Here is a 26677-nt window from a genome sequence, read left to right as displayed (position 1 = left end):
AAATAAAATTACAAATGGAAGTGGTTGTTCCATTTGTCTTTAGATAATCTTATCCTTTAAGGGAACAAAAACTGTATCAGATTATAAGATTTACTCTTTACTCACAAACAAAATAAAGTACTTTTAATAATAACCAAGTGTTACACAGTTGGTAGTCACAGCCAACCATAGCTGTAACCACAGTGGTATAGAAGCAAATTCTTTCTCACTGAAATTTGGGCATTTTTTCTCAATTTGTTACATTCCCAAGGTAATGCAAATGTTTGGACTTCTGAGACTTTGAGGCCATTATATAATGATACTAATTCTATAGGTACTTAACACATTTTTAGTTTCCCTAAGATATTTTTAACGAAGATTTGAAGATGTCAAAATTATGACGTTTGAAAAAACTGGTCAAACTTCTGAAGCATTTAAAGGTATTTACTACCATTCTGGTTGAGGCTAACTCATTGAAAGTTTAATGATATAACTTGGGAAAGATCTTCTTTTCTGAACTATTTTTCAGTTATTATACTAATAAAGCATCAATTCGCCAAATGACACAAAAAGCTTACAACATTTTAGTATGTTAAATAAATGTTCTGTGTTAGTAAACCTTATCTGGGTATCTTGACTTAAAGGTACTTTCCGAGGTAGCCTTTTAAAAAGAACTCTAAGCTGCTGACTAATTTCTGGGTTAAACTGGAAAATCTGCTTGTGTTAAAAAATAGGCAATTCAAGAGAGAATGTATCCCCTTTATATTTTCATGTGATCTTACTTATCCACCAAGATATAAGGCAAATTGTGTCATTTTTATACAATTACAGACAACATTCAAATCAAAGTAGTCTCACTCCATCTATATCTAATAAACTCAAGATGTATCAACAGAAGAACAAAATTCTTGTAGAATTTGCTACATGACATTTACTCATTACCAACTAAGCAAAAGATAAACCACGTTCTTCAATAATGGAGAAATAAAATATGAATTTGATGCCTAAATAATAAAAACAAAACAAATAAATCCTGGTAAGATTTTTTCTTCTTTCTCCCTACTAAGGTACAGTATTTTTGTTCTATTTTCTTAGATAGTATTATTCCTAGAGAATACCCTGCTAATCTATCAATTTTACTCAATTTAAATAAGAATGCTGTCATGAAAGGCTGCATATTGTATGATTCCATTTGTATGAAATATCCAGAATAGGCAAATTCATAGTGACAAAAGATTAGTGGTTGCCAGGGACTGGGAGAAGGGAGAAATGGAGGCTGACTGCTAATGGGTACGGGATCTCTTTTTGAGGTGATGAAAATGTTCTGGAATTAGTGGTGGGGTTGCACAACTTTCTGGATATACTAAAAACCACAGAACTGTATACTTGAAAAGGGAAAATTGTATGGCATGTGAATGATATCTTGAAAAAATATGCTCTAAAAGAAATCAAGAAAGGATCTGCGTATGCTTCTCAACAATAAAGTCTACGATATTCATTCAAAGGATGAGTAGTTTGTACACCTTAAATGTGCTTAAAATAAAAAGATTTACATTTATTAAGTTGGGTAATTAACAATGAAACAGTAAGATCCTGGACACACATCCAAGCCTATATGGGAATTTGGCTTATAACAGAAACAGCACTGCAGGTTAGTAAGGAAAGAACAGAAGATTTAAAGAATGGTACAGATAGGGGCACCTGGGTGGCTCAGTCGGTTAAGTGTCCAACTCTTGATTTTGGCTCACATCATGATTTCAGGGTTGTGAGATTGAGCCCCGTATCAGGCTCTGTGCTGACAGTGCAGAGCCTGCTTGGGATTCTCTCTCTCCCTCTTTCTCTGTTCTTACCCCATTCATATTCTCTCTCTCTCTCTCTCTCTCTCTCTCTCTCTCTCTCTCTCTCAAAATAAATAAGAATGGTATGGAAAACTGCTTCTTCATGTAGAAAAAAAATTAGATCCTTACCATACAGGATACCAAGTCCAGGTGGATTAAAGACCAAATATAGAAAGTAAAACTTACAAACTTTTAAAGAATAAACAAAAACATAAAACAGGAGATCTTTACAAACTCAAGGTGGAAGGATTTCTTAAAATACACAAAGTTTAAGTGATTAATAAAATCAACAATCTTAATTTTAACAAACTGTATGTCAAAGATACAACATAAGTGAAAAGATAAGCCCCCCAACTGGGAGAAGATAAACGTAATGCATAAAAGAAAGCTGGATTCCACCCTCAAACTTTCTTCCAAATCTACCCAATTCTTGCTATGTTCACTGGCTCTGCCTTATCATTTTTCATCTGGATTAGAGTATCAACTTCCAAATTGTTCTTCCTGCTTCCCAAGTCGTTCACCTCCAATCTGTTCTCTATAGCACTGACAGTATTTAAAAAGAAAAACAAACAAACAAACAAAACCCTCAAATTTAATAACCTCTCATGACTCTCCATGCCTTAGGATAAAATCCAAACAGCAGAAGACCCTTCTTGATTTGCCTACTTGTCCGGCCTCCTCTCCTGCTGCTGCAGCTTTCCCACCTTGCTCTCCAGCATTCTAGCATCTTCTCTGTCATCTACTCATGCTTGAAGATTCTATTCAGATGTGTTAAAATACTCCAAGAAGCTTTTCCAGATCACCTCTCACACATCACACACACTTTGAAGCCAGGCCAAGTACCCTCTTCTGCTGGCATAGCATCCCTACCTATACTTTACTTAATACACTTTAGCACTTAATACACTGTAAAGGGCTATTTTAACCTACAGGAAGTGTGTGTGTGTGTGTGTGTGTGTGTGTGTGTGTGTGTGTGTGTGTATGAACATGATGAGATGAAATGAAATGAAATGAAATGAAATGAAAACATTTGTGAAAGAAATAATGGTAAAACAACATTTTATCATATTGATTCTGGATACCAGCTGCTGTCTGTTAACTACCCTCTGTGGGCTGAGGCGATTTGGGGCCAAGGTTCATACCACCAGCTCCTCCTTCCTTCCCATTCTGGTGCTACTGCAATGGGAAGGAGAACAAAAGCTGCAGCCAGATTGTCCCCACTCCAACCTATACAGGCTTCTCTAATAAAAGAAATATTTATTGAGCATCTACTGTTTACCAGACACTGGGCTCAGCACTAAAGTTACAGGGATGAAAATTCAGACATGGCTCCTGCGATTGTACAGTTACATTATTACTGAAGAGAGAAAAGCAATAAAGGGCAAGTGCTGGAGAATAGGCTCAGAAATTGCTCCCGGTAAGATTCACTTATTCATTTCACATCAAGTACTCGTATTATGTTTAGTCTTGAGTACTAGAGATAAAAGATGAGCAAGACAGAGTCACTGATAACAGAAAGGGACAAATGCCTGGATGGCAAAAGAAAATGCCCAGGGTTAAGAAGCTGTGGGATGTGGGAGAGGATCTAGGGACTTCAGACATTTCCAGACTTACGGGAAAAAAGTCCTAACCTGTGGAAAGGGAGGGGAGTGCCTTTGCAATACCTACATTAACCATTATCTAAAAGGGTTTCAGCTAAGAACTTTCTTGGCTTCTTGGGTGCCTGACTGTCTCAGCTGGTGGAGCACACAACTCTTGATCTCAGGGTTATGAGTTTGAGTTCCATGTTGGGTGTAGAGCTTACTTAAAAAAAATAAAACTTACTTGGCCTCTTAATAGCATAGCTTCCAAATATCTAGATTATTAGAAGAATCTTTCTTGATATGTTACAAAACTAAATTATAAGCATGTAATGAAACTCCATAATTTAGGGAAATAAAAACAACTCAGATGCCAGACAATATGGAAAGACTGGAAGTCTATATTAAGGACAGTGGCCTACTTCATCTCTGAATCTCCAGGCTAACTACAGTGCCTGACTCATTATCAATAAAGAAATCAACTGTAAACAGAAGGGAGTATCACAGTAAAGGGCCACAGAATTGGCTTGACAATGTAAATATTTTATTAAAAAGTTTTTTTAATGTTTATTTATTTTTGAGAGGTGTGGGGCAGAGAGAGGGAGGCACAAAATCTGAAGCAAGCTCCAGGCTCTGAGCTGTCAGCACAGAGCCCGACGCGGGGCTCGAACCTACGAACCATGAGATCATGACGTGAGCTGAAGTCAGATGCTTAAACAACTGAGCCACCCAGGTGTCCCTGTAAATATTTTAATATGAGCTATAACCACTAACTAGTATTAGTGAAATACCACAGGCTGTTTGTTAGGAGCATGCATTTAGAACTGACTGTACAAATTTGCTTTTTCCTTCTTAAGAAAGGTCATGAATTAGGCTAGAAAGTACCTGCACTCTGATTATATGTCCACATAAAACCAAACTAGCAGCAGGTTATCAGGTCACTAAGAGGAAAACACAACAAAACAAAATTTGCCCCAATTATTTTTAAATGTTTTCAAAAGTTACTTTGTAATCTTACTATATTTTATCAAGTAATCTTTTCATCAGATCAGAATAGAAGACATTTTATTAAGTGCTAGAAATACAGTATATAAACACATCACACAAGAGTCACTGACTGACAAGAGATTTTTTTCCCCAGGAAACTAAATATTTACACAACCGTATTTAATATGAAACTCACTACCATGAATCTAATAATTCTACAGGTGTATATAAACTATTAACATATTAGGGATATTTTTCAAAGCAGTAGGTATATAATGAAATGAATCTGTTTTTTGTTTCAGTGTATAAAAACTGCAGTCACTACTAATGATATTAAGAGAAACTATCATAACATTATCACCACTGAGCATAATACATAAGAAGAATCTAGAACTCTAATAAAATGACTTTCCTTTTTTTTTTTTTTTAAATCATGTACAGACTAACACAAAGCCTGTATTAAAACAAAATCAGTTTACATTAGAATGCCCAGCTATATTTGAGGTGTCTTTGAGTAACTTCAACATTCTGAGAACTGCCAAATGTGTTCAGATATCTGAAATTCATGTTTATCTTTAATTTCCAAGGCAAAGGATAGCAGTACCATCTTTCATCATGGAAAAAGCAACCAACCAACCAACAAAACCAACCATGTTGACCCTCGAACAACATGGTAGTTAGGGGTGCTGACACCCAGTGCAGTCCAAAATGTGCATATAACTTTTTAGTCACCAAAAACTTAATTACTAACAGCTAACTGTTGACCTTACCACAACATAAACATACATTTTGTATGTTATACATATTACATACAGTATTCTTACAATAAAATAAGCTAGAGAAAAGAAAATGTTAAGAAAACCAAAAGGAGAGGGGCGCCTGGATGGCTCAGTGGGTTAAGCGGCCAACTTCGGCTCAGGTCATGATCTCACGGTCTGTGAGTTCGAGCCCTGCATCGGGCTCTGTGCTGACAGCTCAGAGCCTGGAGCCTGTTTCAGATTCTGTGTCTCCCTCTCTCTGACCCTCCCCCATTCATGCTCTGTCTCTCTCTGTGTCAAAAATAAATAAAAAACGTTAAAAAAAATTTTTTAAAAAGAAAACCAAAAGGAGAGAAAATACATTTGCAGAACTAGATTTATCAAAAAAATCTGTGTACAAGTTGGCCTGCACAGTTCAAACCATGTTGTTCAATGGTCAACTGTACTTCAATTCTAGAAGAAGTACTAGGTACTTTTTTTAACATTTTGTTAATTGTTGTATGCTTATCCCTTAGTGCAGTAAGTAAATGAGAAAGACTGCTAAATGAAATACAGAGATGACAGAAAAATCGCATCTCGGCCTTTTGGCTAAGATCAAGTGCAGAGATGACAGAAAAAAACAAAGAAAATTATAACAGTTGTTTTACTAAATACTCATTTCCAACCAAGTAATGAAGACAGAAGAAAATACATTTTAACTATCAAAATATAGTCAAAAGTACAGCCCAAAATCACAGCATTAGTGTTTGCTGTAACAGGATTTCAACTTCATAATCTAAAATTATGCAGGTAATTTTAATGTGTAAACCTTCTTTGGAAACTTCATCAAACTGCTGTGTTATACTAATCTCTAAAATTATTAACATTTCTCAAGAGCCAAATATGAGTTACCAAATCAAATTTGGTCTTTAGTATCTAGGCTTTCTGTAACTCACTGATTAAGAAGTGATCCAAAATTCAAATATATGACTGAGAACTAGACTAAGAAGGCAATACATTTATCAATGAGTTCACACTGTGAAACAAGATTTCTCAACCTTAGCACTACTAACATTCTGGGCCAGGTAATTTATTGTGGAGGACTGTCATGCGCATTGTAAGATGCGTGATAGCCTCCTGGCCTCTGCCCACTAGATGACAGTAGAACCATCTGCCAGTACTAAGAATCAAAAAATATTTGTCTCCAGACTTTGCCAAATGTCCCCTTGGATGCAAAATCACCCCAGGGTTGAAAACTACTACCCTAAAATGATGTTCACTAAAATGTAAATGTTTACTATCTCTGAATGGAATTATGGATACATTCTGTTCTTTTTTGCTTTATCTTTTGCTTTTCTGTATTTTCTAAAATGAGTATAAAAGTTTCAATACGTTTTACAAAAGAAAAAATACAATTCACTAATTATTAATCAAGGAAATACTCATTTATTCAGTTTGTACCCTAGTTTTTAATGACTAGTATGCACAGATGTTTTCCCAAATATGAAATGTTTCTGAGTATTCAAAATGTTTAACAAAAAAAAATTCATCTCAGAATACACCCAGATTTTAATCTATATAAGGATTTCTTGAAATTTCAAATGAAAAATACTCTAAAGATGCTTTAAGTAAAACAGGATCATTTACTGAGCACTTTTGATGTGATGTCCCAAGTGCTTGGCAAGAATTACAACATTTAACCCTCAGAAAAACTAAAGTGAATGTTAGCATCTCCATTTCACAGATGAGGAAACTGAAAAACAGCTTAGGTGTCTTGTCCGAGGTCCCACATATAATAAGTGATAGAGCTGGGAGTCAAACCCAGGCAATCTTACTTCATGACCTGCACTCTTTACCACATGCTATACTCACTGACCATTAAACCACTTTCTGTCATGTCTGTATTAATTCAGAAAGGCAATGCTTACTGCTTCAGAAAACATCCCTTGTTACTATAATTAACAAAATCAGTATCTTCAACTTGCACAGAGGCTGTGATATAATAATGCCCCCCCCCCCACATGCCCACATCCTAACCCCTAGAACCTGTGAATGTTACCTTATGTGGTAAAAGGGACTTTGCACACATGATTTAGGATCTTACCAATGGAGAGAGCATACTGGATTATCTAGCTGGGGCGAACGTAATGACAAGGATCCTTATAAGTGAAAAGGGGAGGGAGAAGAGGCTGGAAGACACTACACTTCTGGTTTTGAAAATAGAGAAGGGGACCAGAAGCCAACGAATGCAGGCAGCCTCTGTAAGCTGGAAAAAGGCAAGAAAACAGATTCTTCCCCTAGAGACTCCAGAGGAATACAACCTTAATGATGTCTTGATTTTAGCCCTGAGAGACCCATGTTGGACTTCTGACATCCAGAAGTATGCGATAGTAAATTTGTTGTTTTAAATTTCGTTTGGCATCTAGGTGTGACATCATTTGTTAGAGAGGCAACAGGAAACTAATAGAGTCTTCTCTGAAAGCATTTCCACTCACTTTGTTGTCCTTAGTTCCACTAACATCCCTATAAAGCACAAACAGGGAGGAGGGGAATTACCACAGATCCATTAACCTAAGATTTGGAGAATCTGAAACAGAAATATCACTTTAAAAAGTCTTACCCTATTACAACACAAATATTCCTGTGTATGGATACAAATATAGTAATGTGACCTACAATTTGTCCCTGGACAGCCAGAAAAAGCCATTAGATTTAAATTGCTGGTAGGGTGTGGCTGCCACCTTTTATACATGCAGAAGAAAGGAAATACTTCTTCCCATTTTGTTGGCACAGTCACTGCTGCTTTCTATGCTCTAGAGTTTACTTTCATTCTAGTCATAGATGTGATACAAATAATGAAATGGCAGTAAAGCCATTCCCAGACAGGACACAATGTTATAGGTCGTTTTATTACGAAAATACTTACTGTTTTTAAGATCTTCAATTTCTGGCAACTAAAATCACTGGGCCACACTGGATTTTGTGACCGATTTTCACAAAAATATGTAGAGGGAGGTGGAGAAAATCTGCACTAATAAAGATAGCACTCTGGTAAGAACCATATTTTAAAATTCTGTTAAACATAAATGAACAAGTTAAAAAAGAAAAGCCTCACATCCAAAAATACTACATTAAGCCAATATGTAGTGATGAATAACCTCTGATGAATAACCTCTAAGTGGAAATGTATTTTGTAAAGGTAAAATAATAAGTTCCCTAAATAAAAAGGCTTTCATTCACATCTTAAAACATTGTTTAGCTATTTAAGAGTACGTATAGAAATAAATAGTAAAAATAAAATCCTTTCCACACTTACCTTGTTGACATTTTAAAATTAGAAATTAAAGACCTAATTTACTGTAAAAGAATATTTGATTTCCAACAACTTGGAGATAACTCAAATCAGTATTAGCCAAATACTGCTTCTATCAGTTAAAGTGCCTATGTCTGCTACCCAACGATGTTCATTCATAGATCATAAGTCAAAACATACTGGAAAATCAGGAGCAGGTAGTTCTCCTACCATTTCAGCCAATGGTATATAAATGACTCTGAGTAAACCCCTTCATCTCTAAGAAGTTATGAAATGAGGCTGAATACTCAAAAACTGACCGTGTAAATATTTTCTCACTTTTTCCTTCCATTTTGTCAACTCTATGATGTTTTTATGTGGATGAGATTTATTTAGTACATGTATGTATGCCTAGACAAAAGCTTGTTTTAAAATTTTTTTAATGTTTTTATTTATATACTTGTTTATTTATTTATTTAGAGATAGAGAGTGAGCAGGGGAGGGGCAAAGAGAGAGGGAGACAGAATCCCAAGCAGGCTCCGCAGCATCAGCACATGAGATCACAACCTGAGCCAAAATCAAGAGTTGGGCACTTAACCAACTAAGCCACCCAGGGGCCCTGACAAAAGCTTGTTTTTAAAATAAGAGTTCACAGGGGCGCCGGGGTGGCTCAGTCAGTTAAGCGTCCGACTTTGGCTCAGGTCATGATCTCACAGTTCGTGAGTTTGAGCCCCACATCGGGCTCTATGCCGACAGCTCGGAGCCTGGATCCTGCTTTGGATTCTGTGTCTCCCCTTCCATCTGCCCTTCCCCCACTCGTGCTCTGTCTGTTTCTCAATAGTAACGTTAACAAATTTTAAAAATAAATAAATAAAATAAAAGTTCACAGAGAAACATTTCTATACAAAATCATTCTAAATTAATCACTTTAGGGGCACCTGGCTGGCTCAGTTGGTGAAGTGTCAGTTTAAGGTCATGATGTCATGGTTCGTTGAGTTGGAGCCCCACATCAGGCTCTGCACTGTATCAGTGTGGAGACTTAAGAGAAGTCTCTCTCCCTGTCTCGGAGCCCCTTCCCCACTTGCTGTCTCTCAAAATAAATAAACTTAAAAAAAAAATAATTACCTTAAATTACCTACACCAGCATCACTAAGATAATCAAAAGCTGAGTCTCACCTTGCCTATTCCCAGACTCCAACTGGCATGTTATTCCAAATATTTATCTTATTCTTCACAGAATCCTTTGTTTTGTTTTGTTTTGTTTGTGAAATGGTTCATTACTGAACACCAACTATACAGCAGATCTTGTTCTAACTCTGGGAAATCAAAGGAAATAAGATTCTAGTCTCATGGAGCTTAAAGCAGAAAATTTCAGATAGTGATAAACTACTATAAAACAGGGTAATAGGATACAATGACTGAGGGGCTAGCCTGATTTAAAAAAAAAAAAAAAAAGGCTTAACAATCAAAACCAGGAATTAGTTATATAGAAAGATTTAAAGAAGACAAAGTGAAGAGGTGATCATTAGGCATATCTTTTATTTCAATTTCTCTTTGTTTCAGAGACTTCTGAGATATGGCAATAGCAAAAAAATTTAATAATAATTTAATCAAATGTTCCATGTAACATGAAAAGTTTAAGTTTGAAATCTTATTTAACCGTAACTATTCCAGAATACTACAGAAATAAAATTATTCTGTTGGTTGGCAGTCTATAGTCACTTAATTGAATCAATTAAAAGAATTTTTAAAAACATGATAGCTTTCAAATAGCTATTACTAAGTTGTTTTCTATGACTAGATTTATTCACTACGACACTGAGTATTTTGGAAAAATGAGATTTTAAAACCCGACCCCACAAAAACACACAAATAGACTGCAAGAGCAAATAATGTGAAAAATATGTCCACCTCTACTTAATTCTTTCCTTTATTAAGAATATCTAAACCTGGGGCACCTGGGTGGCTCAGGTGGCTAAGCATCCAAGTCCTGGTTTCAGCTCAGGTCATGATCTCATGTCTCCGGAGTTCAAGCCCCAAAATGGGCTCTGTGCTAACAGTGCAGAGCCTGCTTGGGATTCTCTCTCTCTCCCTCTCTCTCACAATAAATAAACTTTTAAAAAGTTTTTTAAAAAATATTTTTAAAAAATGTCTCAATCGGTGCTAGCCACATGTGGCTATTTAATTTTAAACAAATTAAAATTAAATAAAATTTATCAAGTACATTAGCCACATTCTAATTGTTCAATATCCATATGTGGCTAGTGGCTGCCATGTTAGACAACACAGCTATAAAGCATTTCATCATCACAGAAAATTTTTTTTTTTTAATTTTTTTTTTAAACGTTTTTATTTATTTTTGAGACAGAGAGAGACAGAACATGAACGGGGGAGGGTCACAGAGAGAGGGAGACACAGAATCTGAAACAGGCTCCAGGCTCTGAGCTGTCAGCACAGAGCCCGACGCGGGGCTTGAACTCACAGACTGTGAGATCATGACCTGAGCCGAAGTCAGACACTCAACTGACCGAGCCACCCAGGCGCCCCCATCACAGAAAATTCTATTGGACAGTGCTGATATAAATTATTTTTCAAAAAAAAATTATTTTTCATATTTGAACTAAACAAAAATATTCCAAAGAAGCTTATAAAAATAAGGTTAATCATAAACTTTTTACTTTTTTTTTTTAATATTTACTTATTTTGAGAGAAAGAGAGCGAGTGAGCAGGAAAGGGGCAGAGAGGGAGAGAGAGAATCCCAAGCAGGCTCTGCACTGTCAGGGCAGATCCCGATGTGGGGCTCTAATTCACAAACTGTGAGATCATGACCTGAGCCAAAATCAAGAGTCAGATGTTCAACTGACTAAGCCACCCAGGCGCCCCAGTCATAAACTTTTTAAAGGAATGGGTGAGTAGTACTGTGAAGCCAGAAAGAAGTCACATAAGAGGTTTAGTAATCAGATCTATATTCTAGAATAAGACAGACTGAGATAAGTCTGGGATAAGCGAAAACGTACTCTGACATCCATCTTTCGTAATGAGACTTGAATTTTAACTCTGATTCTACCTCTTTTAGCTGTATGAATTCTGAGGGATACAGAATTAGGCTTTTGTGTATATCTAATAGCAGAGGTTAAAAATGAGATGATCCAGATAACCTGAAAAGACCCCAAACAATGGAAAATGGGCTGTGACTCCTCCTAGTTATCAATAAATAGGTGTACAGTTTGGATTTTCATGCTGACAGAAATATACGTGGTTTAAAAAAATTAACTTTAAGGTCTTACCTAACATTAACATTACATAAAGATGTTCATTATTTGAAAGAGCAAACAATTATATGAAATTGACAACCAATATCTATTTACATAAATAAAATTTTAGGGGGTAAAATCAGACCCATATTTCTTTCTACCATATTTCTTTCTACCAAATTCTCTAAGTAAATAATAAAGATGCATTACAGAAGTGGCACATTTTCTTCTAATTTTTAATTTTTCTGAGTCTATACTACTAATAAAAGAGCAACACTATTTTTAAAAGTGTAACTGTATTACCCCACAATCTGTTTAACTACAGTGTTACTGCCACAAATATTTTCTGAAATTTTCACTTAAGAATTTTCCACAAAAAATGTGTGGATAAGGGTCAAGGATATTTTAATATCCTGTATTAGGAAGTGACCTGCATGAAATAAAACACAATTAACTAATGAAATACAAACAAAACAAAAAAACCCCACCCTATATTGTATTTCAATGGACTAGTGTGTCATTGAATACAATTATACAAATTTCATTGAATATGATTTCATTGTTATACAATAGTTTAGGATGCTTTGTAGTTCTTATTTTTTCCTGACTAAACCTCAGTACTATTGAATTGCCTATACCAATATAAAACTTACTAGCAATATACCATATTTCCCTTATCTACTTGCTTTAACCTCGATGGTCTTCACTTTGTTCTTGACCCCACCCGGCACAGCAGACACGGTATTAACACTTGAAGAAAATTTAGATTATTTTCCAATCCCTTCCATCAAGGGTATTGACTCATACTGAAAATTACTACAAAATAAGTAACTCCAATCAGTCATCTTGCTCCATGCACTATGAAATCTAGTAAACTAACAAGTTCATCCACATATTTTCCTACCTCTTTCACCAACAAACTTTTAAGTTATAGTAAAATGATTTGAGATTGGTTCTCAAAATTTTGTAAATGTTCAAATTTGACTTTACCTTGTATTCTCCATTCACCACAGCAAGACAAAAAGAGAATGCATCACAGAACTGATATGTGGTTTTTAAAATACTAAGTAACTTATTATAATATCTAAAATAGTAATTTACTAAGTTTATCTTTCCTATAAAGACCAGTTTTTGGTTTTTGGTTCATCAGGTTTATCACTTTAGTATTTTAGGATCAATTGTATTCAACATTCCATTTCAAAATAAGCAATAAAAGTTAGAACAGGGGCGCCTGGGTGGCTTGGTCGGTTAAGCGTCCGACTTCGCTCAGGTCATGATCTCACGGTCCGTGAGTTCGAGCCCCGCATCAGGCTCTGTGCTGACAGCTCAGAGCCTGGAGCCTGTTTCAGATTCTGTGTTTCCCTCTCTCTCTGCCCCTCCCCTATTCATGCCCTGTCTCAGTCTCAAAGATAAATAAACGTTAAAAAAAATTAAAAAAAAAAAAAGAACATAAGACACTTCATACCATATACTCAAATTTTACACTATCAGCTATTTGCTGAATCAGAACACTAAGCATTGGTGAAGCTATAGCCACCATGCTGTTGTAATAACAACAGTGGAAGTAAATTTGGACTGGAAAGTTAACTTCATGTTCGTACTTGTACCAGCATGAATTCTTACAACTGGGAAACACTCACATAACCCATGCAAAGATTCTATTCAAGTATTAGTTAACATTCACTTTTAACTTCTTTGAAACTGAGTTTAGGCCAGATGAATTCATTTCTTCATCTATTAAACATGGGACTAAAGTCTAGTTCATTTTGCAAATATTATTTTTCTTATATTAAAAAAAAGTCATCGGGGCACCTGGGTGGCTCAGTCTGTTAACTCTCTGACTTTGGCTCAGGTCATGATCTCGAGGTTCATGGGTTCAAGCCCTGCATGGGGCTCTGTGCTGACAATTTGGAGCCTGGAGCCTGCTTTGGATTCTGTGTGTCCCCCTCTCTTTGTCCCTCCCTGCTCATGTTCTGTCTCTCTCTCTAAATAAACATTAAAATAATTTTGGGGGGCACCTGGGTGGCTCGTCAGTTGAGCGTCTGACTTCGGCTCAGGTCATGATCTTGCGGTCCACCTCAAGCTCTGTGCTGACAGCCCAGAGCCTGGAGCCTGCTTCAGATTCTGTGTCTCCCTCTTTCTCTGCCCCTCCCCCACTTCACACTCACTCACTCTCTCTCTCTCTCTCTCTCTCCCTCAAAAATAAATAAAAATGTTAAAAAAAATTTTTTTAAGTCATTAATTATCAGCTATATGCCTGGTCCGGTTCCAGGTACACTCTAGCAGTTCTAATTTGGATCACTATAACTCCAAAAAGTAGATATTTTCATCTCCAGGGATGACAACACTGAGCCTTAGTTGTTAAGGTGGGACTCTTGCCCTATACTCCACAGGACCATGGAGTTGGGGGAAAAAAAAAAAAAGATGTTTTGTTAACTGGCTTAAAGCAAACAGAATGACAGAACAACTTTCAGGGTGAAGGTCACTTAAGCAAAGCAAACCTCTCTTAATAAAAAGAAAACCATACTTTCTGTAGGGTGACAAGTTTGCTATAGTTAATTATACAGGTATAGCACACTTTCTATAGCCATTTTCTAAAATAAAATGTTTCTAAATAAAATTTGAACGAAAAGAAACATATTTTAAACCATATACAACACTCTCTCAATAAAGGCATCTTGACTGGAGAATGATTTTATAATTTTTGAAAAATCTGCCACATACTTTGTTTCATAAACTTAAACTCTGTATGTCAGGATTTCTGAACATAGGATATGAGCATCTTCATCAGTAACTTTCTAAACTCACTCATAAATGGATATAAAGTGTGTGTCAGTCAATTATATCTCAATAAAGGTGGAACTAAAATTTGGGGATGCCTGGGTGGATCAGTCTGTTAAGCCAGCTCAATCTCAAGGCTCACGAGTTCGAGCCCTGCATTGGGTTCTGCGCTGCAAGCATGAAGCCTGCTTCAGATCCTCTGTCACCCTCTCTCTGCTGCTCCTCTGCTCGTCTGTTCTCTCTTTCTCAAAAATAAAAAAAAAAAAAAAAAAAAAAAAAGCTGGAAATAAAATTTAAAAAAATAAATGGTGATCACAAAGAAAAAATATGTTATCACATAAATGATTGTGTTATTATATATTTGCACTACACTTTAAAAACCACAAATTTAACAAAGCCTTTCTGATATTGCTGGGAGTTTAAACTAGCTCAAAATTTTCTGGAAATGCTCTAAAATTAATTGTGGTGATGACTGCACAATTCTACAAATATACTAAAAAATGCTGCATTGTATACTTTAAGTGGGTGAATTGTATGGTATGTGAATTATTTCTCAACAAAACTGTTATTTAAAAAAACCCTTCTGGAGAACAAACTGGCAATACGTGTTAAAAGCCTTTGAAATGTTCATATCTGTTACGTAATTCTATTTCTAGGAATCTGTTGTAAGGAAATAATCACAGTCATAAAGGTTTTTGTTTTTTAATGTATAAGGATGTTCATCAAATCATAATATCCCAAAAGTGCAAACTACCTAAAATACCATCAATAGAAGAATGGTAAACAGATATGGCATACCCATACAATGAAATTAAATGTCAATTCAAAAAATCACATTCTCAAAAAATTCATTTCATAATAGACCATGTTACCAAAATAATATTAATGTACAACTGCAGTTTGTTAAAAAATACATAGATGCATAAGAGAAAACACTGGAAAGATAGAGAACAAAGTGTCAATAGTTACTTCCAACTGGCAGAATTTCAAGTGATCTTAATCTTCTCTATATCTGACTAGTCTTCAATTTCTCAATAAAAATCCTTTCATAAGTTAAACATAAGTGTTATTTTTAAACTAGTAGCCACTTTGAAAAGTACAAATTTTCCATTAAAAAATAAAAACATGGCCATCAGCATTTCTCACAAGTATTATGTGTGTGCATGTATGTATATGTGTCCAATACCTTAATTAATGCATTAACCTCATAGTTTAAAACCTTAACTAATTCTATCCCCAATAAAATAAATTCTAATGATCCACGCTTAATTTTACAGGTGTTAACACAGAAACCACGAGCTGGCCAAAAGCGTATTAACTCTACTTCATACACAAAGCCAAACTACCTAATCTAGGTTTAAAATATTATTATATCAAATCACATTTGCTTCCACATCTAGGAAAACTCAACATGTATGTTCATTTCAAGATTTAAAATAATTACTTATCATCTTTGCTAGGGGAAAATTAGCCAGAATAAAAAAGAACAACATTCTACGGCATTACAGGAAGGAATTCAAGGGTATGGTAAAGCACAGCAAAAAGTTTCTCATCACAACCAAATATGAAATACTATGTGCTAACGTATTTGGATTCTGCAGAAATCATTAAAGAAAGCTTAAAAAGTAACAAAATTACAATAACCAAATAAAGGTTTTACTTTATGTACGTAGATATGTTCCAAAAATGTGTTCCAAAAATGTCTTTTCCAAAGTCCACATTGCAGAATTTTATGCAAGTATACTGTATGTAACAGGTAGTCAGAAAGGAAAAAAATTCAATTTTCTGTTATCAAAATCCTCGAAAATCAACATTTAACACTTCCAAACATATAAGAAAACAGTCTGCTAAGACAAAGAAGCACCCTCAAGTAAGTTTCTTCAGTTTCAAAAAAATTTGATTCACCTAGACCAAATACAGAAAAGATAAGAATCAAAAGGTATCAAGGATGAAGTGTCAAAATAGAATGTCACTACTGATTACTTCTCAGGTTAATACTTCTTGAATAGTTACATTAATGTGAAAGCAAGAGAGTCAAAGCAGTTTTTATAAAATAAGATACTTAACTTAGGATATTATTAATAGCTCAAATTTGATATTTTCTAAGCAAAAATCATTGTTAGAGTTTGCATGTTAATCGAAAAATCAGTAGTCATTAAATTCTACAAAAAACTGTAAGAGATGAACTCTGAAAAAAAACACTTTGTGTAAAATGGCATGATTCTTATAGAATTTAGTGTCATTTTTTGTTTCACATTCATTAATATAGCACTAAGATTTCAAATCACTAAATGACTACACTGGTAGGAAACTTGTTTTTAATTGCCTAGATAACCCTTTTGATAATAACAGTAACTGGTGATTCAGTTTTTACATTTCCTGACGCCTCATTATTAATTTTTCAGATTACTTTCAGCATACTGTTATCCTGAAAGTCCAACTACCATCAAGGCAATACCAACTAAACCAATGAAGCAGTCTCTGTAGTTTTCCTTAAAGGGTTTATTACCTGAGTGGTCACTACATAATGTTTACTTTCTAATTATTTGTTTGTACTGTACATTTAGGGTTTTTTTTTTAATCTTTTTTTTTTCAAGTTTGTTTATTTATTTTGAGAGAAAGAGAGTGGGAGGGACACAGAGAGAGAGAGAGAATCCCAAGCAGGTTCTGCACTGTCAGCACAAAGCCAGATGTGCGGCTCAAACACGAACCGTGTGAGATCATGACCTGAGCCAAAACCAGGAGTCAGACGCTCAACCAACTGAGCCACCCAGGTGCCCTGTACATTTAGGTTTTGTGCTTTTTTCTTTATATGTCATATTTCACAACTTAAAAGTTTAAAATTGTTTCTTTCTTAAGGTGTTTTATGTGTATGTGTTTAAATGTACAGTTTTCTTAAGACTCTATAGCTAAGAGATACTAGTTACACAAGACTCAACAGACACAATACTGTCTTGGCTACAGCCAAAATGCCACTAGTTAAAGGCAAGCCTCCATACAAGACTTCTTCATCTCAAATCAACTTGATAAACCAAGTTTTGTTTGACTCACAAAACCCCAGGAATACATACATTACTTATATTTAAAATATCCATCTATGTACTTCAAGATGTATGTATATACATCATACAAAATTCAAAAAGCATGTTCCATGGTAGAAAAATGCTTTACTGTTATTTAATGTTTATCTATTAAAGTAAGGATAATGCAGGCTATGAAGAAAAAGTCAAGAAACACACATATTTTTTTTAAAGTGTCTTTTTTAAGTAAGCTCCACACTCAATGTGGGGTTTTGGAACTCACGACCCCAAGAGGGAGAGTCGCATGCTCTACTGACTGAGCCAGCCAGGCATCCCTAAAAAAAAATTTTAAGTAATCAGACAGAACTCTGAAAACCTTATTCTACCTAACATGCCAAACTACTTGGCCTAAGGATTTCCTGAAACCTCAATTTTCCCATCTTTAAATTTGGGTTAAATAATTTTTATGCTTTCCAACTTCACATTTTAAAAACAAGTCCAGTTATCATGTAGGAATTCAATCAAACATCTTAGAAGATGGCATAAGTGCAAGGTACTATTAGATAATAAATTCATACATTTATACAGTTAAAATGTAAAGGATACAAAATGTTTTCATTTTCCCTTCACTTTCTCTTCAATGTATCTCTAAATCTACATGAAAAAAGGAACCTAGTAAAAAAAGAATTACAGATCCACATCTTAATAAATTTAAAAATAAATCAAGAATATTTTTCAAGGAGCTTTGCAAATTCAAAATCTCATCGATAGGCAGATATATTTTAGGAGTAATAACACATATCCATGTAGTAAGAACTGAACATTCTCTAAATTCACAAAATTTTAAATATGCCTTTACCTTTATTTTATGCTACACTGTGCACGCACAACATAATACGAAGTGTTTGAAAGTACTTACTAGGTACTTAGTAAAATCAACAATAAAAACCAAAACTAAACCTCTGTAAGCTTTTTAAAAACGTGTTGGGTAGTTGTAGTATAATCAATTTCTTAAATCTACCTTTATTAACATTTATAAAAAGATTAGCCTGCAGAAATAAAGGTGACCATTCATTTAAAAACTCAAATGCTGGACATGTTGTTTATTAACAAAGGAATAAATCATCTTAGTTGCTCTTTCAAAAAATAACAGACTCTACTTTTTTTTTTTTTAAAGTAAAACTAAAAACAGCATTGTATCAAGAAACAAATTTTATAGACACCAAATTCTAAATCTTTTTAAGGCTTTGATAATTCTAATTTTTAAGTGTCTAAAACTGACTTTGTTTCAAAAGAATCCAATGAATAAGTATCCATGGTAACTTATTTTCTTCTTGACAAAAATAATTAAAAATAAAGTAATCAGTGGTGCCTGCTAAGATCTTTTAAAACTTGTTTTCAATGAGCTATATTTTAGCTCATTTTTAAAAACTTACTAGTGACTCCATTTTCTTTACAAGTTCCTTTCTAGGACCACGATGGACCTCTTATTTTTTTCATTTCACTGCTATTTTATTTCATTGATAATTTTACTAAAACAGGAAAAATTCTGCCAAAACCATTTCGTTACCCAAAACACAAACTCTAAGATCCTTAGGGTTCATTTATGCATGTAAGAATGCTTTGTGCATATACTATATGTACAACATAGTGAACAAAGTATGAAAAAAAGAAACAAGATCCTTTGCCTCACTGCAACTTAATCCTTTTGCATTCATTATATTAAACGTGCCTAACCTTGAATATTCCCCTTCACCTTGAGCTTTTACAGAGAGCTCAAATACCTTCATAATAAATGAAGTAATGTGGTGTAGTATAAAGAGCCAGGTACAGATCTGTCACCAAAGGAACTTAACTTCCTTAGGCCTCTGTTTTCTCTCTTATAAAATAAAGTAGTTGGATTATATCTCTTCCATTTAAATTGGCTGTTAGGTACTTAATTCAGAACCTGCTATACTACTTACAATAGTAAAAATAGTTAACATCCTGTTAATCAATATTCCAAACAATAGAATACTACATGACCCTTTAAAAAAAAAAAGTTGTAGGAGTGCCTGGGTGGCTCAGTCAGGTATGCGTCTAACTTCAGCTTGGGTCATGGTCTCAGAGTTTGTGAGTTCGAGCCTGGCACTGGGCTCTGTGCTGACAGCTCAGAGCCTGGAGTCTGCTTAGGATTCTGTCTCCCTCTCTCTCTGCCCCTCCCTATTCATGCTCTGTCTCCCTCTCTCTCAAAAAATTTAAAAAAAATGTTTTTAATTAAAAACACTTGTAGATCAAATATGTGCTAATTTAAAAGGATGTCCCAGGTAGCCTATTAAAACACAAGAGCAAAAAACAAAAACAAACAAAAACCCCAAACACCACAATAGCAAATGCAGACAGTATGACCCATTTTGAATGTATTTTAAGACAGATATGTATGTACAGATATTTTCTAGAAGAAATAGAATATATAGAAAATATCTATAGATATTTTCAGAAGAAACTTCAAAATGGTTATTGGGGGAAATGGGGTGCTAACTTTTTTTTTTTTTTTTTTACCTCTTAGCCTTTTATAATATTTGAAAAAAATTTACATAAGGAACATGTATTATCTTTATAGTTTTTTTTTATCTTTATAAATTTTTTAAAAGAAACTAAAAGACCTGCCGATCCAGGTTATATAATTAGAAAAGACCTGGATTCAAACACTGGCTTTGCTAGTTACCATCTGTATGCTGTTAAGATACTTAACCTCAATTTCTCCATCTCTAAAAAGGAGTCGATAGTACCAACCTCATGCAACTGTTGGTAGGATAAAAGGAAATTATACATGTAAGGCACTTAGCATAACATACTGTAAGAAGACAACTATTAGCAGCTTTGCTATAATTATTATAAATATCATAAACTTCAGAAACTGAGTGTCTTTAGAATCAGATTTGACAATTCACTCAAGGAGGACCATCTCAAAGGCAACCAATTTCCTTTACCCAAAATTGAATCAATCTGATTAGTATAGGAAAGAGCATATTTAGTAAGATTAAAAAAAAAAAAAGCTATCACAGGTAGCAGGTGGGCTGACAGACACGGTAATCACAGCAAAGTCTGGGTTTTAATTAATTATTATCTAACTAGAATAGCCTTCTTCATTATGTGGATACCTATCCAAAGAGCCAGAATACTCAATACAGCTAGTCAGGGGACCCTGCTTTTGACAAAATGCTGAATACATAGGAATACACTTTTTTAAAAAAGTAATTCAAGCTTCCAACATGAGTTTTTTTCTTCTTTCAATATACAAGAATTTCTCATTTTCCTAAATTTATGGCAGTGATAGTTCATGCACACAATTTTACCAGTTAATTACAAATAACATGTCAACTGAGTGGAAGATATAAAAATGAGATCTCCATAAAAATTAATTCCAAAAAAGCATATTGAATAGTTTTTTTTTTGAGTGAAACTTTTCCTCACAGAATTTTTTAAAATTTGGGCTTAGGGGCGCCTGGGTGGCTGAGTCAGTTAAGCGGCCAACTTCAGCTCAGGTCATGATCCGGTGGTTAACGAGAGCCCCACATCAGGCTCTGTGCTGACAGCTCAGAGTCTGGAGCCTCCTTCGGATTCTGTGTCTCCCTCTCTCTGTTCCCTCCCTTGCTTGCACTGTCTGTCTGTCTGTCTGTCTCTCTCTCTCAAAAATAAATAAATAAACAAACATTAAAAATTCAGGCTGAATATCATCAAGTCAAAATACACCAAGTTTTGAATCTGGCCTTTAACTAAAAGTACTCTCATAAAGTATTACTCTAACAATATTCAATTTAATTTTTTCAACACACCAAGAACACCTCCTAAACTTCTATATAACAACTGAAAGGATATTGCATTAAGATAGATTAAATCAATATGCGGTACAACTGGCTTGAGTCCATCATATTACAATTTTAACACACCTTCCTGGTATTAGAGAATAGTTTCAAAATCAATATGATGGATTAAAGTTTGAATTACCCCAATTACAACTATAAAACAAAAATAAAAGGTCACACACACACATTTAATCCTTTTCAATAGGAAAATAAAATAGGCTCCACTTAATGTATCTACTGTAAGTTTGTCAGGATTTAAAACCTTTAGAACAGTAACCATTTCAAATTACACAAGCAGTTACATTTTAATACATTAAAGCGTTATTGTAGCTTTCCTGAGAGTAACCTGAAGTTCTCACCAAAAAACAAAAAAACCCCAAAAATCCGGCACTTCACTGAGGCTCTAAGAACTGCATGCCTACTTCATAGATCATTACACTGTGCTGAGCTGACATCTGGAGACTGTACTGACCTGTACCCATGAAGCAAAGAGAAGGGATGGAGGAGAGAGAGCGTATTAAAAGAAAAACACTTCTTAACACACCCGTCACCTAAGAGCATGAACTGTCGGTAACATCATTGTAAAATACACCTACTTCTAATTTTCCAACATTCAAAATACAGCAAGAACATAACCTACCACAAGCAGATCTTTCTACCCCTTCTCACCCCCACACAGTGCTTTGCCAAGAACACAAGCCCAAGAAAAATAACCAATGCAATTTCCTTGTTTACTTAAAGAATTTCAGAAAACATGTTGACTGCTTCCGAAGCTTCTAAAACAAATGAATTTTCAACATTTAAGACTTTTTATGATCACATTTGAAATACGATAGCAACGATTCCTTCACCCAGTAAACATACAGTTCCAACTTTATAAAAAGGGTTAATTTTACACTGCAGTTCATTAGCATGCCTTGTTTGCAACCAGAAGGAAGAGGGAAAGGGGGTGGGGGGAGCAGCAAAACACACAAGATGGAAAACATCACTACCTCCTTTGGTGGTTATGAATAATTTTAAATTACCACAAGATGTATGGGAAGAGTTCATGAATAGAAAGAAAGGGGGTTGACAATCTGAACTGGCCCCTTCCACATTCATACTGCTGTCGGAGAGAAGGAATTTATTTACACTGCAGTGCCTGGCAGCAAACATGGCTGCCCCTACCCCCTTTAAATCCGAATAGTCTTCACTCCCTCAGCAAAACCATCAATTTATGGCCATGTCTCTGCTGTCTTGACACCATAACACTAACACATTTCCTCCTCCCTCAAAACAGTAAAACCCCACACCTCCTCATTTCACAATCACAACACTAGAACCACTAGCTTCTTCTACATTCTCTAGCCTTGAAAGAAAAGGCCCAGAATACACAGAAATATAGGAACAAAAGGCTTTCCCTTCCTTTAACAACCCCCTTCCCCTTCTTTTCCTCCCACTCTGTGATGCTTGGTCGATAGTTCTCATCCTTCTCAACATTCAGTGCATTTCCCTCCCTACTACGCCAATTCTAAGTCTTCCAGTTTCCTGAGTCTATGTCCTATCTCCCTATGCATCCTGTCTCAACAATTTATATCCCTTTTCCTAATCCACCTTTTCCTTTACTTCCATCCCCTCGTTTCCTCTCTTGATGCCCCATTTCTCCATACAATTCTATCCCCTTCCCCCAGACTCTTCAAGTTTCCACACTGCACCCCCAAACCTAGTTCAGTTCACCCAGGTCTCTAATCTCCAAACCTAACTCTTCTTCTCGTTCCCTGCCCCTCCCCCGTTCCATCTTTATCCCCGCCCCCATCCCACCTTTACTCCCAATTCCCACCTCAGCGCCACTCCATCGCTCATCCCAATCCTACCTCCTCTGCCCCACCTCCCAGTCTCCACACCCCCCACCTGGCCCTCTGCTCTTCCTACTGAGCTCCCCTCGAACCCTTTCTGGCCACCAGCTTGTCCTCCCATCCTTGTTAGGGTCTCTCTCTCTCTCTCTCTCTCTCTACCCGGGTCCCATCCCTACGTCGCTCCCTCCTCGTCGTTCCCTCCTCAGCCCTTCCTTCCAGCACACACACATACACACACAGACGCATTAACTTTACCTTCAGTTTGTTCCATTCTAACCCCCCGGCCGTGTCAGTACGATCACAGGAGAGACACGGAGGCCCGGAGTGGGGCTGGGGTGCGGGCAGCCGCCGGGGCTGCGGGGGGAGGAGACGGAACCGAGCTAGGCCGCATGAAATCCCCGGGCTAGATTTTCCTCGCGCCGGACGCCTCTGCCATGGCTGCCGGCACCGAGGAGGGCCGCGGCCGGCCAGGCCGGGCGTGAAGCTGAGATGAGGAAGGCTGCGGGAGACGGGGTGGCCAGGGGCGGTGGAAGGATGATGGGGGGTCGCCGCGCAGCCGCTGCTGCCAGAGAGAATGCTGTGGCTGGCGGCCGCGCCGGAGCAGCAAGGTCCTCGGGGCTCTACTCGGCCTTCGCACGCCTCTCCGCAGCGACCAGTGGACAGTCCCCTTCGGTCTCCGCCTCCGTCCTGGTCGCCGCTCCCGCCGCCGCCCGCTCCCGCCGCCGCCCGCTCCCGCCGCCGCCGCCGCCGCCGCGCACAAAGCCCCCCCACCCCGGCTCTCGGAACGCCGCCGCCGCCGCCGCCAAATCCTCAGCCCCTCATTGGCCGCTGGCCGCGGCGCCTGCCGGGAAATGCAGTCCCGTGTTTGGGGGCAGGGGGTGCGAAAGGAGGAAGAAGGTAGTCAGTGGGGCGGAGAGGAGCTGCCCGAGAGAGTCTAGACGAGAAGTGAGACCGCAGGCGATAAAAGCAAAGACAGGAAGGAATGATACGAAGGAGAGCTTAAAAAAAAAAAAAAAAAAAAAAGACTTTAGAAAGCTAGGCTAAAGGTTGGGCCTGTGAGGTAAAATTGTGTTCGTGCGTGTTCTGATACTTATTAAATAATAGCACATAATAAACACCATATGGTACTCCTCAGAGTGACACTGCTGTACGCTCCTTAGATGTTAGAAATAACCTACAAACGAGTGCCCGGTTAAGATGACCGGGAAAGAGAAGAACAATTTGTGTGCAGCCTTGGCTGCCTTCTGTCCGACAGCTGTCAGAGAAGAGCTCCCTATTTCACATGAGTCTGTGTCTGGAATCCGTGGCAGCAATTTCAGTTTTGAGCCTTGGGGGATAGTCGCTCATCCAACCTCGGATGTGAGCCCCGGATTGCACCCCCCCCCCGCCCCCACACCCCGTCCCGCCCCACAATCTCAAGCCGTGGCGGCATCTCAGTCGCTATGAGGAAGCGCTGACCTCCCTGGCAGACACCGGGCCCCGCACGCCTTCTTCCTGCTGGCACTGCGGGCCCGGAGGCTTGTGGGTAACCAGGAGGACGTCGTCAACGCCGACTGCAGCCCGGACCCCAGGGACCTAGAGGGCTCAGTGTCCGTCACGTGCCTGGGTCCTCTGCTGCTCACAGCCAGACCTTCGCTTCCAGGGACGGGAGGGCATTTGTCCTCCACAGAGCTCACTCAAGCTTGAGAAGAGGAAAAGAGACCCAAATTCTCTGTAACCCTCTAAGCGCTCCCCCTTCTAGGAAATTTATGTTAAACAATAGAAGGTGTGTGACATAATAAAGTAGCCTTGCAGGAGTGTGCGAAATTTGGTGATATTTCCTGGGGCCTGGTGGTAATGACTTAGAATGTTGCAGCACAAGAGATGTGAACGTACGAAGGAAACACAGCAGCAGTGAGACAACGAAACCTATCCTCTGCGTTATGGTCTGAGAATAAAGCCGTATCGCTACTAGATGTTACACTCTGCACCGACATTATAGTTCTGGATCTGTTTGGCACGGCCACAAGAAATTCCTGATATTTTTATCTTAAATACCATTTAAACAAGAAATTAAAAGATTCCTACAGATCAATTATTTTAATGATTACTAATTATGTTTCAGGGTTTTAAAAACATAACCCTGTTAATAATACTGCAGATGATATTGATAATTAAGTGTCTCATTACTGTCAACCATTAACTATTTCTAAACCTATTTCTATGGTTTGTGCAGTACCAAAAGTTAAAGGAATCAATCCGAATCTATTTTTGTTTACTTTAAATGTCTTTTTAGAACACAGACATCTTAAAGGGGGACACCTGAGAGGTTAAATCTTTTTTTTTCTCCTATGATCCTTTCCACCATCATCCTTCCTTTCCACCTTCCTGTAAACTCCTTGCTTTGTTGACAAACTGTTGCTTTGACCTGACACCTGGATTTTCCCCTTGAGGAGAAGCTGATAAATTGTCCCCAGGGATTTTATTTTAATCTGCTTCTAAGTGACAAGAGTTTAAAATTAAGGTTATGCCGGGGCACCTGAATGGCTCAGTTGGTTGAGTGTCCAACTTCAGCTCAGATCATGATCTCACAGCTTGTGAGTTCAAGCCCCGCATCAGGCTCTGTGCTGACAGCTCAGAGCCTGGAGCCTGCTTCAGATTCTGTGTCTCCTTCTCTCTCTGCCCCTCCCCTACTCGTGCTCTGTCTTTCTTCTAAAAAATAAATAAACATTAAAAATAAATAAATGAAATTAGTTATGTCAAGTAGATGTATAATCTCTTCTTGCAAAACATTAGAAAATATATTGTTAATAATATTGGATCTTGAGTCATATTTAGAGAAACGGCCGTTAAAATTAATAATTTACATTTTTAGCATCTAACATCTTCTGAGGTTCAGATCATGCTTTCTCTTCTCCATACAAAATGAGCAAACAGTTCATTTGAAGACAGCAATCAAACACAATTCGCAGGGCCACAGTTATGGAGAAAAAAATTTTTTGTTTCTCTTCCAAAGATTATATCCAAAAACTCCTAACATGATAAATCACTTAATCATGAAAGTCAAAAAATTGCCAGGCCTGAGAGCAGAAGGCAAACATTGCTTTGAACAAACAGATTTCAATAGGAAGGTTCTTAACCCTTCCCTTTTTAGAATAGGATTGCTGACATATGGCTGTGGTAGAAAATCTAGCTCATCTTTCCAATACTGAGCTTGGTTGGAATCGTTCATCTGGTTTATGAATACTTAATGATTTTCACTGTGCCTGGTTGTAAGTGAATACAATGCATGAATAAGAATATTTCCTGGTATAAAATGTCTCCCAGGGAACTGAAAGGAATATTTTTGCATCTTTATGATCTGTTCCAGAAAAGTACATGTTTATGATAGTGCAGTGATTAATTTATGGAATTAATTTGAAAATTATAACTGCCTAGCCTTTTAGAGCTCAACATTTGCCATCGGGAATTTTCAGGAAAGGAAAGGTGAAGAGACCAAAGCTTTGTAGATTTTGTTAATTCTAGTAAACACAGAACGTGAAGTGAA

At 37.0% G+C, this 26677-nt stretch overlaps 1 protein-coding gene across 3 annotated transcripts in view; it reads right to left on the bottom strand.

Annotated features, from left to right (window-relative positions):
• Nucleotides 1-23885, bottom strand: part of NSD3 (nuclear receptor binding SET domain protein 3) — a 110574-nt gene extending 86689 nt beyond the window's left edge. For all 3 annotated transcript variants that reach the window (XM_042983432.1, XM_015544220.2, XM_007097074.3), the window contains exon 1: nt 23407-23885. The gene's annotated coding sequence lies outside the window, so the exon portion shown is untranslated. The remainder of the gene's footprint in view (nt 1-23406) is intronic.
• Between the last annotated feature and the right edge of the window lie 2792 nt (nt 23886-26677).

This window comes from Panthera tigris, chromosome B1, assembly GCF_018350195.1.
Source record: "Panthera tigris isolate Pti1 chromosome B1, P.tigris_Pti1_mat1.1, whole genome shotgun sequence".
NCBI classification, from domain to species: domain Eukaryota; kingdom Metazoa; phylum Chordata; class Mammalia; order Carnivora; family Felidae; genus Panthera; species Panthera tigris.
Note: the sequence above shows the minus strand (reverse complement) of the source record. Positions and strands in the feature narration are given on the sequence as shown.